This window comes from Aquarana catesbeiana, linkage group LG12, assembly GCF_042186555.1.
Source record: "Aquarana catesbeiana isolate 2022-GZ linkage group LG12, ASM4218655v1, whole genome shotgun sequence".
Classification (NCBI taxonomy): Eukaryota; Metazoa; Chordata; class Amphibia; order Anura; family Ranidae; genus Aquarana; species Aquarana catesbeiana.
In genome coordinates, this window is record NC_133335.1 from 10,182,642 (window position 1) to 10,201,955 (window position 19,314).

A 19,314-nucleotide genomic window follows, 5' to 3' on the forward strand; every position below is an offset into this window, starting at 1 on the left:
TCCACAGACTACCAATGTAGGGGGAACTTTTCTACTGACTACCAATGTAGAGGGAACTTTTCCATTGACCATCAATGTAGGAAAAACTTTTCCAAAGACTGCCAATGTAGGGGGACATTTTCCACTGACTACTAATAGAGGGGGGACGTCTCCATTGACTACCAATGCAGGGGGAATTTTTCCACAAATCATCAATGTAAGGGAAAACTTTTCCACAGACCACCAATGCAAGGCTAGACTTCTACATTGACTACCAGTGTAGGGGAAACTTCTCCATTGACCAGACCACCAATGTAGGCAGAATTTTTCCAAAGACCACCAATATAGGGGCAACTTTTTCCACAGACCACCAATGTAGGGGGGCTTTTTCCACTGGCTACCAATGTAGAAAGAACTTTTCCAAAGACCACCAATATAGGGAGGCTTTTTCCACTGATTACCAATGTAGAAAGAACTTTTCCAAATACCACCAATGTAGGGGGGTCTTTTTCCACCGACTACCAATATAGGGGGAACTTCCCCATTGCCCACCAATGTAGGAAGAACTTTTTCACAGACCACCAATGGTGGGGGGCTTTTTTCCACTGACTATCAATGTAGGGGGAACTTCCCCATTGACCACCAATGTAGGAAGAAATTTTCCACAGACCACCAATGTAAGGGGGAACTTTTCCACTGACCAGACTTCTCCATTGAATACCAGTGTAGGGAAAATTTCTACATTGACCACCAATGTGTGCAGAATGTTTCCACAGACCACCAATGTAGGGAGAACCTTTTTACTGACTACCAATATAGGGGGAACCCTTCCACAGACTACCAATGTAGGGGGAACCCTTCCACAGACTACCAATGTAGGGGGAACTTTTCTACTGACTACCAATATAGAGCCAACTTCTCCATTGACCATCAACGTAGGAAGAACTTTTCCAAAGACCATCAATGTAGGGGGACATTTTCCACTGACTACCAATGTAGGGGGAACCCTTTTACTGACTACCAATGTAGGGGGAACCCTTCCACAGACTACCAATGTAGGGGGAACTTTTCTACTGACTACCAATGTAGAGGGAACTTCTCCATTGACCATCAATGTAGGAAAAACTTTTCCAAAGACCCCCAATGTAGGGGGACATTTTCCACTGACTACTAATGTAGGGGGAACTTCTCCATTGACTACCAGTGTAGGGGAAACTTCTCCATTGATAACCAATGTAGGCAGAACTTTTCCAAAGACCACCAATGTAGGGGCAACTTTTCCACAGACCACCAATGTAGGGGGGATTTTTCCACTGACTACCAATGTAGAAAAAACTTTTCCAAAGACCACCAATGTAGGGGGGCTTTTTTCACTGACTACCAGTGTAGAAAGAACTTTTCCAAAGACCACCATTGTGGGGGGTCTTTTTCCACCGGCTACCAATATAGGGGGAACTTCCCCATTGCCCACCAATGTAGGAAGATCTTTTCCACAGACCACCATGTAAGGGGAACCTTTCCACAGACCACCAATGTAGGGGGATCTTTTCTACAGACCACCAATGTAGGGGGATCTTTTCCACTGACTACCAATGTAGGGGGAAATTTTCACTGACTACCAATGTAGGGAAATCTTTTCCACGGGCCACCAATATAAAGGGAAACTTTCCCACTGATCACTAGTTTAGGGGGAATTTTTCCATAGGCCACCAATGTAGGGGGAACTTTTCCACAGGCCACCAATGTAGGGGGAACTTTTCCACAGACCACCAATGTAGGGGGAACTTTTCCACAGGCCACCAATGTAGGGTTTGTTTTTTTTACTGACTACCAATGTAGGAAGAACTTTTCCACTGACTACTAATGTAGGAGGAACTTCTCCATTGACCATCAATGTAGGGGGAACTTTTCCACAGACCACCAATAAATGGCGAACTTTTCTATTGACTACTACCAATGTAGGGGGAACTTTTCCACAATTGTTAAAAACGATACTGTGAGCTTGCAGACATCCCTTTTAGTAGGGGTAGTGATTTCAAGGGTTCCTCCGTGGAAAGAGGCCACTTTATAAATAAAGTAGGCCCGGAGTGCCTCTTTAAAGGTTCAGTAGGAATAATGGAGGTTTTTCCCGACTCCGCTGTCAATCTCCTGGGAGTTGGCGCAGGATGTATAACAACCGAACTGCTACATAAATCCTCAGCAAACCGATAGGCCAGCATACGCCCCTCCGAAAAATGTAAGTCAACAGTAAATCCTGCCTTTTAATATGCACTGTACTCCGCTTCGTGCCGCGGCTTGTCCTAATCTCGCTCGCTCGCGCTCAGCCCCTTTCCAGCGAGAAGGAGGAAAGAAAAAAGAAAAAAAAGTTTCTGGACTCAGGTAAACTTTCTATGAAGTAGGTTTAACCCCTTCCACTCGTTGGGATGGGGGGGGGGGATAATGCCGCTGCTGTGTTTTACTGGGGGGGCTCCATTGGGGCTCATTCACACCAGAGCTGCATTGGAAACATAGGCAAGGGCAACATAGACGGCAGAAATTGTTTTCTATGTGCCCTGTTCACACCATAACCTTACGTTGCGTAAAAACGTGGCATGTGCCCATTTTTACGCAGGGCAACACCTCCGGGCGTGGTGACGCAACATGCCCAACGTGCATAGAGTTTAATGAAATGTTACTTTGTCACAAAGTAACATTTTTAAAAAGTTAAAAAAAAATTTTTAAAAATCACCGACCAGCGTGTTGTTTTCCAGCATTCACGCACTAAACGGCGCAGAATACGAGCCCCTCGGGCCAGTTGCGGAACGGGAAAAAAAAACGCCCTTTTTTTGCGCACCCGCACAGGAACGCACTGCCTCCAGGTGGCGTTATGAATTATAAGCACCCCACGCATCTCACAAACGTAGTATGCGTTTGCGGCCCGCTAAACCGCATGGCATCACAGTTCCATGCGGTTTGGTGCGGCTGGCGTGATTTTAAAAAAAAAATAAAAAATAATTTAAAAAAATAAATAAAAAAATAAAAAATAATAATAAAAAAATAAAAAAAACACCTGCCACACTTTTTTTGTTAAAATGAACGGGGCTGCCAGAAACGCACAGGAATGCGTAAAAAAAAAAAAGCGAGCGCTTGGACACCCCAATACGGCGGGGACCTGGCACCTAAGGTAGCCATGCACGTCGCGACTTGAGATCGGTTCAGGCACAAGCGATCGATCGTCGATGGAAAACATCGCATGTTTCGGTACCGTTCCATCGACAAAAAAAAAATATAGATCGAAAATGACAACATATCAGTTATGAATGGAAACGTTCTATCGAAGACGATCACCCAATTATTTCCATTCATGATCAGTTCTCAGATTTGTGTTCAGTCGATCAGGAAGCGATCGTCAAAATGACAACCACAGCCGATCGTCTTGGCAGAGTCAAAGTGAATATAGAGCTCACTAGGATTTTTTTTTTTTAAGTTTCATTATTGCAGGTGCACTGAATGATCGATTGTAAAACCATATTGATAGGCTGATATTGATAGGTGTGTGTGGCCACATTTAGATTCAGCACACTTAGAAGTGTGGCTAAATTGCCACGCCTCTCCAAAACAATCCGTGCGTGGATCACGTTTCACAGGCGATTGGCAGGTGGTGAGGGGGGGGGGGGTTAACATGATGCCTCCCCCCCCATGTGCCCCAGCTGCATGCATTGTGGGGCGGTTTTGCAGCATCCTCGTGTATCTGAACGGATCGATTTCGGTAACCTGTACCCGTAATGGACACCGGCTGACTTGACACCATCCACAGGCAGCTTAACTCTTCAGTGGGGCGCAGAAGTTGGATACAATACAATACATTTACTCCACCTAGTTGCAGTACAGAGGATGTTTTTCCAGTCTTTTGAAGCCTAAGAAGACAACGGGATCGATTTACTAAAACCGGAGAGTGCAAAATCTGGTGCAGCTCTGCATAGAAGCCAATCAGCTTCCAGGTTTTATTGTCAACGCTTCAATGAACAACCTGAAGTTAGAAGCTGATTGGCTCCCATGCACAGCTGGAAGAAGTGGGGTGAGTCTAGATAGGACTAAACTAACTAGCACTAAACAGGAGGGGGGAGAACCGAGGAAGATACTAAAATCACATAGTAAACAAGCTGTAGTGGCCAGAAACTGCCACTAGATGTCAGCATGCTAATGAAATACAATGCAGAAAAATGAAGTGGGGGCGGGGCCAGAGGCAGCTCTGGGCTTTGTGAGGCCTTAGGCCAGGGGGTAGGCAACATCGCCGCCCCCCCCCAGCCGTTTTGAAACTACAAGTCCCATGAGACATTGCAAGACCCTGACAATCTCAGGCAGGACTCCTGGAGGCAGGGGCATGATGGGATTTGTAGTTTCACCGCAGCTTGGAGGGCCGAGGTTGCCTACCCCTGGGCTTAGGCAAAACTTAGACATGAGGCCCCAGGCATGCCCCTAATGGGAGAAATAATCTCCAGAAGTCAGTGGCTGTGCACAGCAGCGTTAAAGTTTCCTCTCATCTCCCAAAAAAAAAATTTAACACTGCAGAGGTCCCCCGGTGCAAAAAAAACATGAAAGGCTCCCCCGACCCGAGCCCAGGGCCCTTTACCCCCATTGTGGGACCCTTTATTATAGTCCTGTAGAGGGACCCTTCCACATGTTCTGCAGTGGGCCCCCCTTCCTGCCCTTACATTAGAATCCCTTCTTACATCAGAGTTCCCAGCATTCCCAGAGCCCCCTTTATATCAGAGTCTGCAGGGTTTCCCTTACAGTGCAAGCCGGAACTCTGTGGACCCTGATGTAAAGGGGAACTCTGCCGACCCTGATGTAAAGGGGAACTCTGCGGACCCTGATGTAAAGGGGAACTCTGCGGACCCTGATGTAAAGGGGAACTCTGCGGACCCTGATGTAAAGGGGAACTCTGCGGACCCTGACGTAAAGGGGAACTCTGCGGACCCTGATGTAAAGGGGAACTCTGCGGACCCTGACGTAAAGGGGAACTCTGCGGACCCTGATGTAAAGGGGAACTCTGCGGACCCTGATGTAAAGGGGAACTCTGCTGACCCTGATGTAAAGGGGAACTCTGCGGACCCTGATGTAAAGGGGAACTCTGCCGACCCTGATGTAAAGGGGAACTCTGCGGACCTTGATGTAAAGGGGAACTCTGCGGACCTTGATGTAAAGGGGAACTCTGCGGACCCTGATGTAAAGGGGAACTCTGCGGACCCTGATGTAAAGGCGAACTCTGCGGACCCTGATGTAAAGGGGAACTCTGCTGACCCTCATGTAAAGGGGAACTCTGCTGACCCTCATGTAAAGGGGAACTCTGCTGACCCTCATGTAAAGGGGAACTCTGCTGACCCTCATGTAAAGGGGAACTCTGCTGACCCTCATGTAAAGGGGAACTCCGCTGACCCTGATGTAAAGGGGAACTCTACGGAGCCTGATGCAAAGGGGAACTCTGCTGACCCTGATGTAAAGGGGAACTCTGCGGAGCCTGATGTAAAGGGGAACTCTGCTGACCCTGATGTAAAGGGGAACTCTGCTGACCCTGGTGTAAGAGGTTCTCTGGTCACCAGAGCCCCCCTCCTCTTAGTTTGCAGAGTTCCTCCTTATCTCAGAATCCCCCTTGCACTGTAACTTTGCTAACTCTGATGTAAGGGGGAACTCTGTGTATGCTGATGTAAGTGGGGGGGGGGCTCTGGTGACCAAAGAACCTCATACCCCAGAGTTCCCCTTTACACCAGAATCCACAACATTCCCCTTTACATCAGGCTCCACAGAGTTCCCCTTTACATCAGCGTAAGCAGAGCTCCCCCTTACATCAGATTAAGCAGAGTTCCCCCTTACATCAGAGTAACCAGAGTTCCCCCTTACATCAGAGCTAGCAGCATTCCCCCTTACATCAGAGTAAGCAGAGATCCTCCTTACATCAGAGTTAGCAGAGTTCCTCCTTACATCAGAGTAAGCAGAGTTCCTCCTTACATCAGAGTAAGCAGAGTTCCCCCTTACATCAGAGTAAGCAGAGTTCCCCCTTACATCAGAGTAAGCAGAGTTCCTCCTTACATCAGAGTTAGCAGAGTTCCCCCTTACATCAGAGTTAGCAGAGTTCCCCCTTACATCAGAGTGTAAGGGGGAACTCTGCTTACTCTGATGTAAGGGGGAACGCTGCTTACTCTGATGTAAGGGGGAACTCTGCTTACGCTGATGTAAAGGGAAACTCAGAGTAAACAGAGTTCCCCCTTACATCAGAGTAAGCAGAGTTCCCCCTTACGTCAGAGTAAGCAGAGTTCCCCCTTACATCAGAGTAAGCAGAGTTCCCCCTTACATCAGAGTAAGCAGAGTTCCCCCTTACATCAGAGTAAGCAGAGTTCCCCCTTACATCAGAGTAAGCAGAGTTCCCCCTTACATCAGAGTTAGCAGAGTTCCTCCGTAAAATCAGAGTTAGCAGAGTTCCTCCCTACATCACAGTTAGCAGAGTTCCTCCGTAAAATCAGAGTTAGCAGAGTTCCTCCTTACATAAGAGTTAGCAGAGTTCCTCCTTACATCAGAGTAAGCAGAGTCCCCCCTTATATCAGAGTAAGCAGAGTTCCCCCTTATATCAGAGTAAGCAGAGTTCCCCCTTACATTAGAGTAAGCAGCGTTCCCCCTTACATCAGAGTTAGCAGAGTTCCTCCGTAAAATCAGAGTTAGCAGAGTTCCTCCTTACATCACAGTTAGCAGAGTTCCTCCATAAAATCAGAGTTAGCAGAGTCTGCAGAGTAAATACAAGGTAAATGGGTTCACTGATGTAGGAGGTATTTGCCTAATTAAAGAGCTGCCTCTGGGCAGGGCACAAACTATCAATTCATCATCAATAATGATATCAAACAATGCAGCAAATATGGTATTGATCGAAAATATATTTTAACAGAATTTTTTTTTTAAATCAATCTGGATTACAATTCAGTCAGCCAATCAGAAACGATCAATTAAAGGCCACCACTGCATTACCAAACCATTTGAATCGAGGGTCTGTGGTTTACAAATGATCACTTGAAAGATCCTATCTATCCGTGTGTGGTCACTAAAGAAAGAGAATTCCCCTCATTTCCTGTTGTAGTGACTACAGCTTTACCAGACAGGAAGTGAGGGGAAATCTCTTTGTACGTGGCTACACATGGATAGAAAGGATCTTTCAATTCCTCATTTGTAACCCATAGATCCTGGCATTTGAAAGATATAGTTATGCTGCCGTGGCATTTTATTGGTCATTTCCAGGAGTTCATGAGTTCCAAGAGCCCCTGAGATGCCGGTAACAAAAAAAGGACCAATGGGGAAGCTTGGGATATGGAAAGGCCTAAGCCTGACCTTCTTTCCTTCAGCAGCTGAAGTCACTTCTGAAAAAGAAGATTTGAACGTAACTTCGGCTGCATGTATTTCTGGATCTACGGATTGTTTTTTTTTTATCAGATGCAATCACTGGTGCTCCCCCTGACCATGCCTTCATCCGCTTTTCTATCCAGAAGGATTGCCTGCAGCAAACTGATGACATCCCCCCGGCACAGCACAAACTCACCCCCCCCCAAAAAAAAATCCTAGCACAATTCGTCTACCCTTCAATTCTCCCTTCTGGGCACAAATCCTCACCCCCACTCCAACCCCCCCCAAAAAAAATCCCCCCCAACACAAATCGCCTCCCCCTCTGCCATATCACATCTTTTAACACAAACCCACCAAATCCCCCATTTAGCACAAATCCTCTTCCCCCATCCCCCTCTTCCAACACGAATCCCCCCCCAAATCACCACTCCTAAGACCCCCCCCCATCAAATTTCCCCTCTTAGAACAATTCTTACTCCCCTGATGCCTCCCAAATTCCCTCTTCCCAACACAAATTCCCCCTCCCCTCTCTAATCTCCTTGTGGCACCCCCCTCCACCTCATATGATACCACAGTGCCCAGGGCAGCCGTCCCTCCTGCCCCCCCCCCTGTCCCGGCCCTACCCTGCATTACCTGCTGGAGCTAACTATCCAGCCCAGGAATTTCTGAAGTGACAGCCCTGGTGAAGGTAGAGGGTGTGGAGCTCTGGAACGTGTTGGATTTCTGCTGATTATTCAATAAAAAAAGAATTCTGGACTCTGGTGTGGCGCCCTTTACTGACACTCTTTCTATTCATTAAAGGCGGTGCTTATCTGAGACTTTATACTGTTGCTGTCTATTGTGACAGGTTCGGAATGTATCCATGCAAACTTGTAAGGTTAATGACAAGTCCACTTTAAATGTCGACTTTTACTGACTTCTTGTCATGTTTTATTATAGTCCCCTTCAGGAAATAGGTCGGTTCCTATAAAGAGTTCTCCATGCGCCCCTCTGCGTCGTTCTTGGGTTTCCCGTCAGGCCCTCTCCCCCATTTCCTAATCCATCGACCGGCTGGAACACGTCCCCTGCTTATCTAGCGATACAAATCCTTTATTCCAGCGCTTAGCGTCTCCTATACAAAGTGTATCCTGATTTTCGAGAAAAGCTACATTTTTTCCTCTCTCTTTTTTCAGGCTGAGCTTTTAGGTTCGGCCAGAAGATATTCAGCGAAAGGCTGAGAAGACACGAGCTGTCAGCCGGCTGTTATTCACAGGGCCGGTCCCTCGAAAACAAACACAGGAGGATCAAGCAAGAGAAAACAGAGCAGGCTTGAAAAAAATGGGAAGATCAGTCAGCTGTTCGTGGATAGAATCTGCGTGACGCGCTGCTCACGGTTAACCCCTTTCGGCCCATCGGCTAAATGCCTAACTTCCCCATGCCAGATTAGACCTTATTTAATATATACTAATCAGCAGTGGAAATAAATCAGCATCACCATGGAGTAATCAGCAGTGAAAATCAAACAGAATCACCATGGAGTAATCAGCAGTGGAAATAAATCAGCATCACTGTGGAGTAATCAGCAGTGGAAATAAATCAGCATCACTGTGGAGTAATCAGCAGTGGAAATAAATCAGCATCACTGTGGAGTAATCAGCAGTAAAAATCAAACAGAATCACTGTGGAGTAATCAGCAGTGAAAATCAATCAGGATCACTGTGGCATAATCAACAGTGAAAGTCAAACAGAATCACTGTGGAGTAATCAGCAGTGACAATCAAACAGAATCACTGTGGCATAATCAGCAGTGACAATCAAACAAAATTACTGTGGCGTAATCACCAGTGAAAATCAAACAGAATCACTATGAAGTAATTAGCAGTGAAAATCAAACAGAACCACAGTGGAGTAATCAGCAGTGACAATCAAACAGAATCACTATGGAATAATTATTAGTGAAAGTCAAACAGAATTACTGTTAAGTAATTAGCAGTGACAATCAAACAGAATCACTGTGGAGTACCCAGCAGTGAAAATCAAATGGAATTAATGTGTTGTAATCAGTAGTGAAAATCAAACGGAATCACCGTCGAATAATCAGCAGTGAAAATCAAACAGAATCACAGTGGAGTAACCAGCAGTGAAAATCAAACAGAATCACAGTGGAGTAACCAGCAGTGAAAATCAAACAGAATCACTATGGAGTAATCAGCAGTGAAAATCAACAGAATCACTATGGAGTAATCAGCAGTGACAATCAAGCAGAATCACTGTGGAATAATCAGCAATGACAATCAAACAGAATCACTGTGGAATAATCAGCAATGACAATCAAACAGAATCACTGTGGAGTAACCAGCAATGACAATCAAACACAATCACCTCTGACTAACCAATTGCCGACCAAGCCTTTTCTGCTACTTTTTGTTTACAAGTTTAAATCAGTATTTTTTTGCTAGAAAATAATTAGAACCCCTAAACATTATATGTTTTTTTAGCAGAGGCCCTAGGGAATAAAATGGCGATCATTGTAATTTTTTATGTCACATCGTGGTTATTCAAACACAATTTTTGGGGGGAAAAAATACACTTTAGTGAGTCAAAAAAATGAAAACACAATATTTACCTGAATTTCTTTGTAAAATATGAAAGATGATGTTCCGCCCAGTAAATAGATACCTAACATGTCAAACATTAAAATTGCACACGCTCGTGGAATGGCAACAAACTACGGTACTTAAAAATCTCCATAGGCGACGCTTTAATAATTTTTACAGGTTACCAGTTTAGAGGTAATTATTGCTCTCACTCAGACGTGCATGGTGATACCTCACATGTATGGTGTGAACATCGTTTAGATATACGTGTGCGACTTATGTAAGCATTCGCTTCTACGCGCAAGAATGGGGGGATGGGGACGCTTTAAAAATGTTTTTTTTTTTTTTTTTTTTTTTACACTTTTCCTTTAATTTTTTTTCATCCCTTTTATTCCTATTACAAGGAAAGTAAATATCCCCGTAATAGAAATAAGGGATGACAGGTCCTCTTTATGAAGAGATCGGGGGTCAATAAGACCCCAAATATCTTCTTTACCTTTAAAAGCAAAAGATAAAAAAAAAAGTATTGCTGTTTTGCTTTAAAAAAATAAATAAAATTGTTTACGTCCACCCTAGACAGGAAGTGACGTCATGATGTCGCTCCAGTCCTCCAAGGCCATAGAGGTGATCAGAGACAATCTGTTCACCTCTCTGACCAGGCGGCCGCATCATCGGATCGTTTCTCGGGCCACTTGGACCGCTTTCATGAGAAAGCCAGCCACCTGCTGAAAATAAATATATACCAGGGCACTTGGTCTAGTCACTCTCTCTCCAGCACTTGCTCTAGTCAGTCTCTAGTTCTTGATCTAGTCAGTCTCTCAAACACTTGATTTAGTCAGTCTCTCTCTCTCTAGCACATGATTCTAGGCAGTCTCTCCAACACTTGATCTAGTCTGTCTCTCTCTAGAACTTGATCTAGCCAGTCTCTCTCTAGCACTTGCTCTAGTCAGTCTCTTTCATTAGCACTTGATCTAGACACTCTCTCTCCAGCACTTGATCTAGTCAGTCTTTAGTTCTTGATCTAGTCAGTCTCTCAAACACTTGATCTAGACAGTCTCCCTCCAGCACATGATTCTAGGCAGTCTCTCCAACACTTGATCTAGTCAGTCTCTCTCTCTAGAACTTGATCTAGCCAGTCTCTCTCTAGCACTTGCTCTAGTCAGTCTCTTTCATTAGCACTTGATCTAGACAGTCTCTCTCCAGCACTTGATCTAGTCAGTCTCTCTCTCGCATTTGGTCTAGTCACTCGCGCTCTCTAGCACTTGATCTAGTCAGTCTCTCTCTCGCATTTGGTCTAGTCACTCGCTCTCTCTAGCACTTGATCTAGTCAGTCTCTCTCTCGTACTTGGTCTAGTCACTCTCTCTCTCTAGCACTTGATCTAGTCAGTCTCTCTAGCACTTGATCTACTTAGTCTCTATCTAGTCAGTCTCTCTCTAGCACTTGATCTAGTCAGTCTTTCTCTAGTACTTGGTCTAGTCAGTCTCTCTCTAGAACTTGATCTGGTCAGTCTCTCTCTCTAGTTCTTGATCTAGTCAGTCTCTCTAGCACTTGATCTACTTAGTCTCTATCTAGTCAGTCTCTCTCTAGCACTTGATCTAGTCAGTCTTTCTCTAGTACTTGGTCTAGTCAGTCTCTCTCTAGAACTTGATCTGGTCAGTCTCTCTCTCTAGTTCTTGATCTAGTCAGTCTCTCTCTAGTTCTTGATCTAATCAGTCTCTCTCTAATACTTGGTCTAGTCAGTCTCTCTCTAGAACTTGATCTAGACAGTCTTTCTGCAGTACTTGATCTAGTCAGTCTCTCTAGTACTTTGTCTAGACAATCTCTCTCCAACACTTGATCTAGTCTCTCTCTCTCGAGCACTTGATCCAGTCAGTCTCTCTCCAGCACTTGATCTAGTCAGTCTTTCTCTAGTTCTTGATCTAATCAGTCTCTCCCTAGTATTTGGTCTAATTAGTCTCTTTCTCTAGTTCTTGATCTAGTCTCTCTCTCTCTCTCTCTAGCACTTGATCTAGTCAGTCTCTCTCCAGCACTTGATCTAGTCAGTCTCTCTTTCTAGTTCTTGATCTAGTCAGTCTCTTTCTCTAGTTCTTGATCTAGTCTGTCTATCCCTAGTTCTTGATCTATTCAGTCTCTGTCTAGTTCTTGATCTAGTCAGTCTCTCCCTAGTATTTGGTCTAATCAGTCTCTCTGTCTAGTTCTTGAACTAGTCAGTCTCTTTCTCTAGTTCTTGATCTAGTCAGTGTTTCTTTAGTTCTTGATCTAGTCTCTCTCTCTCTAGCACTTGATCTAGTCAGTCTCTCTCCAGCATTTGATCTAGTCAGTCTTTCTCTAGTTCTTGATCTAATAGAAAAATAGACTTTCCAGGCACCAATTATAGAAAAAAAATATATATAAAATGTAAACATATAATACACGGAAAAACATTAAAATATTGCAAATACATGCAACAAGCAGCTAAACCTCTCCAACATGGATCATGAATGTCAAAACCGTGTCGGTATAGACATGTATGACTATACTGAATTGTAACATACAACAAAGCTCTACATGTTTCACGAAAATTGCTTCTTCAGGAGCTTGATAAACAATCTAAGGAGAGAAAAAGGCAATCAATAACATGCATGCGCAGTCCGCAAAACGGCTACAACAGACGCAGCCGTGCGAGAGGAGCGTCACCCTGTGAGCCTCAGGGCTGAGAGCTCCCCCAAGTGTGCACTCCGAGACAGCAATGTTAAAGAACATTGCATGGGGCCGGTAAACAAAGCCTAAACAGTGGGTGGTGAGACGGCCACATAGGGGGGAGAGAAACCACAGGAGGGAGAATAACAAACCTGGACCACAAATGCCGCATAAGTCATTCCCACAAGGGGACAGACTGCGGCTATCCGGCCACACATATAACCCGCAGCAACAGCATGCTACACTACCCAACTAGATGATGCCATTAGAAATTGTTTTACTTGGCACGTCCCCACATGTCACCCGTTGCACTTTCTGCATTCCCTGGTTATGGCCCCCCTTTTTGATATTCCCTGCAAATTCTTGAGACTTCATACCATTATTACAAACTATTATAAATGTTATTGATTGCCTTTTTCTCTTCTTAGATTGTTTATCAAGCTCCTGAAGAAGTGATTTTCGCGAAACATGTAGAGCTTTGTTGTATGTTACAATTCAGTATAGTCATACGTGTCTATACCGACATGGTTTTGACATTCATGATCCATATTAGAGAGGTTTAGTTGTTTGTAGCATGCATTTGCAATATTTTAATGTTTGTATTATATGTTTAATAAAGATTATATATTTTTTTCTATAAGTGGTGCCTGGAAAGTCAATTTTTCCATTTTTCTATTTGACCATTGATGTTTAGGACGTGGCACTGCGCTACTGTAAACTTCCACAGTTCCATCCTGTGTTGGAGTTTGGCAAACTTTTTGATCCATAGTTCTTGATGTAGTCAGCCTCTCTCTACCACCTGATCTAGTCATGCCCCGTACACACGATCGGAAATGCTGCCAGCAAAAGACCGATGAGAGCTTTTGGTCAGAAAATGCGACCGTGTGTATGCTCCATCGGACTTTTGCTGGCGGAACTCCAGCCAGCAAAAGATTGAGAGCAGGTTCTCTATTTTTCGGTTAGAAAAAATTCCTATCCGAAAAAGCGATCGCCTGTATGCAATTCGGACGCACAAAAAAAACACGCATGCTCAGAAACAATTCAACGCATGCTCGGAAGCAGTGAACTTAATTTTCTCGGCTTGTCGTAGTGTTGTACGTCACCGCGTTCTTGATGATTAAAAGTTCGGAGAACTTTTATGTGACCGTGTGTATGCAAGACAAGCTTGAGCGGAATCCCATCGGAAAAGCAGTCATATCTTTTTCCGACCAAAATTCAGATTGTGTGTACACGGCATCAGTCTCTCTCTCTCTAGTTCTTGATCTAGTCAGTCTCTCTCTAGCGCTTGATCTAGTCAGTCTCTCTCTCTCTAGCGCTTGATCTAGTCAGTCTCTCTCTCTAGTTCTTGATCTAGTCAGTCTCTCTCTAGCACTTGATCTAGTCAGTCTCTCTCTAGCACTTGATCTAGTCAGTCTCTCTCTACCACTTGATCTAGTCAGTCTCTCTCTAGTTCTTGATCAAGTCAGTCTCTCTCTCTAGTTCTTGATCTAGTCAGTCTCTCTCTACCACTTGATCTAGTCAGTCTCTCTCTCTAGCGCTTGATCTATTCAGTCTCTCTCTAGTTCTTGATCTAGTCAGTCTCTCTCTCTCTAGTTCTTGATCTAGTCAGTCTCTCTCTCTAGTTCTTGATCTAGCCAGTCTCTCTCTCTCTAGTTCTTGATCTAGTCAGTCTCTCTCTCTAGTTCTTAATCTAGTCAGTCTCTCTCTCTAGTTCTTGATCTAGTCAGTCTCTCTCTAGCACTTGGTCTAGTCAGTCTCTCTCTAGCGCTTGATCTAGTCAGTCTCTCTCTCTAGTTCTTGATCTAGTCAGTCTCTCTCTCTAGTTCTTGATCTAGTCAGTCTCTCTCTCTAGTTCTTGATCTAGTCAGTCTCTCTCTAGTGCTTGATCTATTCAGTCTCTCTCTAGTTCTTGATCTAGTCAGTCTCTCTCTCTCTAGTTCTTGATCTAGTCAGTCTCTCTCTCTAGTTCTTGATCTAGTCAGTCTCTCTCTCTAGTTCTTGATCTAGTCAGTCTCTCTCTCTCTAGTTCTTGATCTAGTCAGTCTCTCTCTCTAGTTCTTAATCTAGTCAGTCTCGCTCTCTAGTTCTTGATCTAGTCAGTCTCTCTCTCTAGTTCTTGATCTAGTCAGTCTCTCTAGCACTTGGTCTAGTCAGTCTCTCTCTAGCGCTTGATCTAGTCATTCTCTCTCTCTAGTTCTTGATCTAGTCAGTCTCTCTCTCTAGTTCTTGATCTAGTCAGTCTCTCTCTCTAGTTCTTGATCTAGTCAGTCTCTCTAGCACTTGATCTAGTCAGTCTCTCTCTCTAGTTATTGATCTAGTCAGTCTCTCTAGCACTTGATCTAGTCAGTCTCTCTCTAGTTCTTGATCTAGTCAGTCTCTCTCTCTAGCGCTTGATCTAGTCAGTCTCTCTCTCTAGCGCTTGATCTAGTCAGTCTCTCTCTAGTTCTTGATCTAGTCAGTCTCTCTCTAGCACTTGATCTAGTCAGTCTCTCTCTATCACTTTATCTAGTCAGTCTCTCTCTAGCGCTTGATCTAGTCAGTCTCTCTCTCTAGCGCTTGATCTAGTCAGTCTCTCTCTCTAGCGCTTGATCTAGTCAGTCTCTCTCTAGTTCTTGATCTAGTCAGTCTCTCTCTCTAGTTCTTAATCTAGTCACTCTCTCTCTCTAGTTCTTAATCTAGTCAGTCTCTCTCTCTAGTTCTTGATCTAGTCAGTCTCTCTCTAGCACTTGGTCTAGTCAGTCTCTCTCTAGCGCTTGATCTAGTCAGTCTCTCTCTAGTTCTTGATCTAGTCAGTCTCTCTCTATCACTTGATCTAGTCAGTCTCTCTCTAGCGCTTGATCTAGTCAGTCTCTCTCTCTAGTTCTTGATCTAGTCAGTCTCTCTCTCTAGTTCTTGATCTAGTCAGTCTCTCTCTAGTTCTTGATCTAGTCAGTCTCTTTCTCTAGTGCTTGATCTAGTCAATCTCTCTCTAGTTCTTGATCTAGTCAGTCTCTCTCTAGTTCTTGATCTAGTCAGTCTCTCTCTCTAGTTCTTGATCTAGTCAGTCTCTCTCTCTACCACTTGATCTAGTCAGTCTCTCTCTCTAGTTCTTGATCTAGTCAGTCTCTCTCTACCACTTGATCTAGTCAGTCTCTCTCTCTAGTTCTTGATCTAGTCAGTCTCTCTCTCTAGTTCTTGATCTAGTCAGTCTCTCTCTCTCTCTAGTTCTTGATCTAGTCAGTCTCTCTCTCTAGTTCTTGATCTAGTCAGTCTCTCTCTCTAGTTCTTGATCTAGTCAGTCTCTCTCTCTCTAGTTCTTGATCTAGTCAGTCTCTCTCGCTAGTTCTTGATATAGTCAGTCTCTCTCTCTACCACTTGATCTAGTCAGTCTCTCTCTCTACCACTTGATCTAGTCAATCTCTCTCTCTCTCTAGTTCTTGGTCTAGTCAGTCTCTCTCTCTAGCGCTTGATCTAGTCAGTCTCTCCCTCTAGTTCTTGATCTAGTCAGTCTCTCTCTCTAGTTCTTGATCTAGTCAGTCTCTCTATCTAGTTCTTGATGTAGTCAGTCTCTCTCTCTAGTTCTTGATCTAGTCAGTCTCTCTCTCTAGTTCTTGATCTAATCAGCCTCTCTCTACCACTTGAACTAGTCAGTCTCTCTCTAGTTCTTGATCTAGTCAGTCTCTCTCTCTAGTTCTTGATCTAGTCAGTCTCTCTCTAGTTCTTGATCTAGTCAGTCTCTCTCTCTAGTTCTTGATCTAGTCAGTCTCTCTCTCTAAATGCCATAATATCGGTGGTAGTTGGTGCCACATGGTTGCCACATTCGTTATCCACGTTCTGGATGGATCTGATGGTTTGAGACTACCACCGATATTATGGCATTTAACCATGCCTTTTAAGGTAAGGGCTCTGTGAGCACATTGAACAGCTGTTATTATACCACTATCTACACTCCAGATCCTGTTTCATCTATTGTGAAGATCCATGAACTGTTTTACACACTTATTTCTTGGACTCCATAATATTTTTATTTCCACGTTATATATTTTTACACATTAATATAACATTTTTTACACGATTTAATCATCATATTATTGTTGTGTATCACCACCCTGATTATAATTTCCTATAGGTTTGTTTTTACACACCTTTTTTCTATATCATGATTTATCCTTTAGTTATTTAGCACATTGATGTTTCACTTTTATTGGTGCGTTCATTCATGACCCCCCAGTGGGCATTCCATTCAGTCACAGTTTATGGCTTTGCGCTAAATCATTTTGTTTATTCACTAGGTTATTGGTTGATTTGTGACCACCATTAGATTTTGCTGCATTTTTCCATTTTTTTCACCTTTAATAGCGCAGAGGTTCTTTTACTGTATCATTTTAGTCTCTCTCTCTACCACTTGATCTAGTCAGTCTCTCTCCAGCAATCATCCTAGCCAGTCTTTTTGGCACTTGATCCACACCTCTGTAAATCTCGGACCAAGCACACTTTTAGAAACCTCTTCTCAATTATCTCTCAATAAACATGTGTACTGTACGGTAGTCTGTACCCATCAGACGAGCACCAGGGTAAAAGAAAGACGATCGTCTGTCAAATATAAATATTCAGCACTAGATTGAGAAAAAACAGGCTGCTGCCTATTGGCTCCAGTCTTCACTGTGGCATTCCTCCGGTGCTCTAAGCTTCTGTACTAGCGATATACCTATGATCACCGCCAACACTACTTTCCAAATGTGATAATGCATGCCTGTATGTCCTCAAGGATGCACAGGATCCTACGAACAGAGGCTGTAGTCCTACACAGGGGCCCGGCTACACAGCGATTGACTTGAGTCAGGAAAAGTGGTGGAGACGTACTAACAACTAACAGTATTCTGTTTATTGATTGCTAAAATATTATATATGGTAACAATTATAAAACTGTTGCAAGAAACACAATAAAAGCCATAAATCTGATGGGAGTAGACTGTCATATTTTTTTTTTCCTCTTTTTGCTTTTGGAGTTCACCCTGGAATGGTTGTGATTAATTCTGACACATCAAGGTGTCACTGTCACAATAGATTTTTCTCACGGTTAATTAGACACGGTGAAAGAGTCAGATGTTATCATTAACCATTTATATGGGGAGGGGGATGTGGGATGGGACACTGCCGGCCAATGACATGGGACAGAGGACACCACATACTATATTTCTAGGTACTTTTCCCCTTTTTTTAGTTCTTCAGTAAAAGACCCCCAGTGGTGTCATGTCTTACCCTCCAACTCTTTCTCCTTTCTTTAGGACTTTGTGTGGCTTGATGTCAGGGCTGGGCTCAGCCCTTCCTTCTCTGAGCTGGCCGCTCAGCTGTCGGCTAATTGCCAGCTCTTATCTCTCCACAGTTACTCAGCTGATGATGATCCTGCTCGTCAGTCCTGCCTACTTAAGCCGTCCAGTCCAGAGGAGCTCTGCCTTCGCCTTGGTCAACATCACAGAAACTATCCCCTGCGATCCTGTTCAAGACTGGCTTTGCTGACATCCCTTCTGGCTCCAGATTCTTGCTGTTCCACTACATTGATGCCTGACTTCTGGCTTGGCTGACTATCCGCTCCGGTTACTGAACTTTGGCTATGTTTTGACTACGTTTGTTCTTTTTACTTTTATTATTAAACAAGTGTGTAATGTACTTCTGTCTCGGCCTGATTTCATGGCATCTGAACATTACCGGGAAATAAAATACCTTCTAAAGTTCCAAACTCCACCTTTGTTAAAAAAAAAAAAAGTTCCAAACTCCAATCACTGATCCACATCATCCGGTATGCACACCAGCCTTATCCCAACACAATAACATAAAATGGGGGATGGGGGGTAAAGGGGCTTTCTGGGGGCAGTTCATCTACATCTTATGGGTCACCATAATCAAAGCCAATGTCCTATGATACCAAGACAAGAAATTATACAATGGTGGTCACCGGGAATAAATAACAGCAGAAAGATGTCCTTAATCTCCCCCATGGTATCAAAATAGGGTATTTTGATATCATGTCCTAATTAAAGATGTCTCCTTTTGCTTCCTGTTCCTGTGAGACCAAGTCTCCCAGATGGAAAGTAGAGGATACCCTTCGGGTTTAACTGGACAATATGGAGAAAGGTTCATCAAATAGACCAGTGGTGGTCAATGTATTTGACCACCCAACAAATTAAATTCGAAATACTAACAACGACTTACAAAGCCATCCACAACATCACTAACCTATTCCCAAAAGACCAACCTAATCATTCCTCCCAAGACCTCCTGCTCTCTAGCTCCCTCGTCACCACGCTCGCCTCCAGGACTTCTCCAGAGCCTCTCCCATCCTATGCAACTCCCTACCCCAATCTGTTCCATCATCTTCTACCCTGTTTGCTTTTAGACGACCCCTGAAAACCCATTTCTTCAGAGAAGCCTATCCTGCTCCCACCTAACAACTGTACCAGGGGCGACCCGTCCATTGTGGGTGCAGGGGCGCCGCCTCCCCTATCCACCACCACCACCCTCCCTATCCAATGCACCTGGCCTCTTTCAGGACGCCGGGCGCATGAATTCCGATTGCGGGCCAGAGGCTCTAAAAGGCTTCAAAATAGTGGATGAATAATGAAAATTCGCTGTTGCAATACTGATCCTCCTCCCGGCCAATCGGGAAGCGGGTCTGATACCCATCATCCGATTGGCTGAAAGGACAGGCAATCCTATTGGACTCCTAGGAGGAGA

At 44.1% G+C, this 19,314-nt stretch overlaps 1 long non-coding RNA gene across 1 annotated transcript; it reads left to right on the forward strand.

Moving 5' to 3' along the window:
- Window positions 1-2,124: 2,124 nt before the first annotated feature.
- Window positions 2,125-18,249, forward strand: LOC141114595 (uncharacterized). The gene is made up of 2 exons (XR_012236935.1): window positions 2,125-2,358; window positions 17,868-18,249. It is a non-coding gene; the product is annotated as an uncharacterized lncRNA (long non-coding RNA).
- Window positions 18,250-19,314: the final 1,065 nt, after the last annotated feature.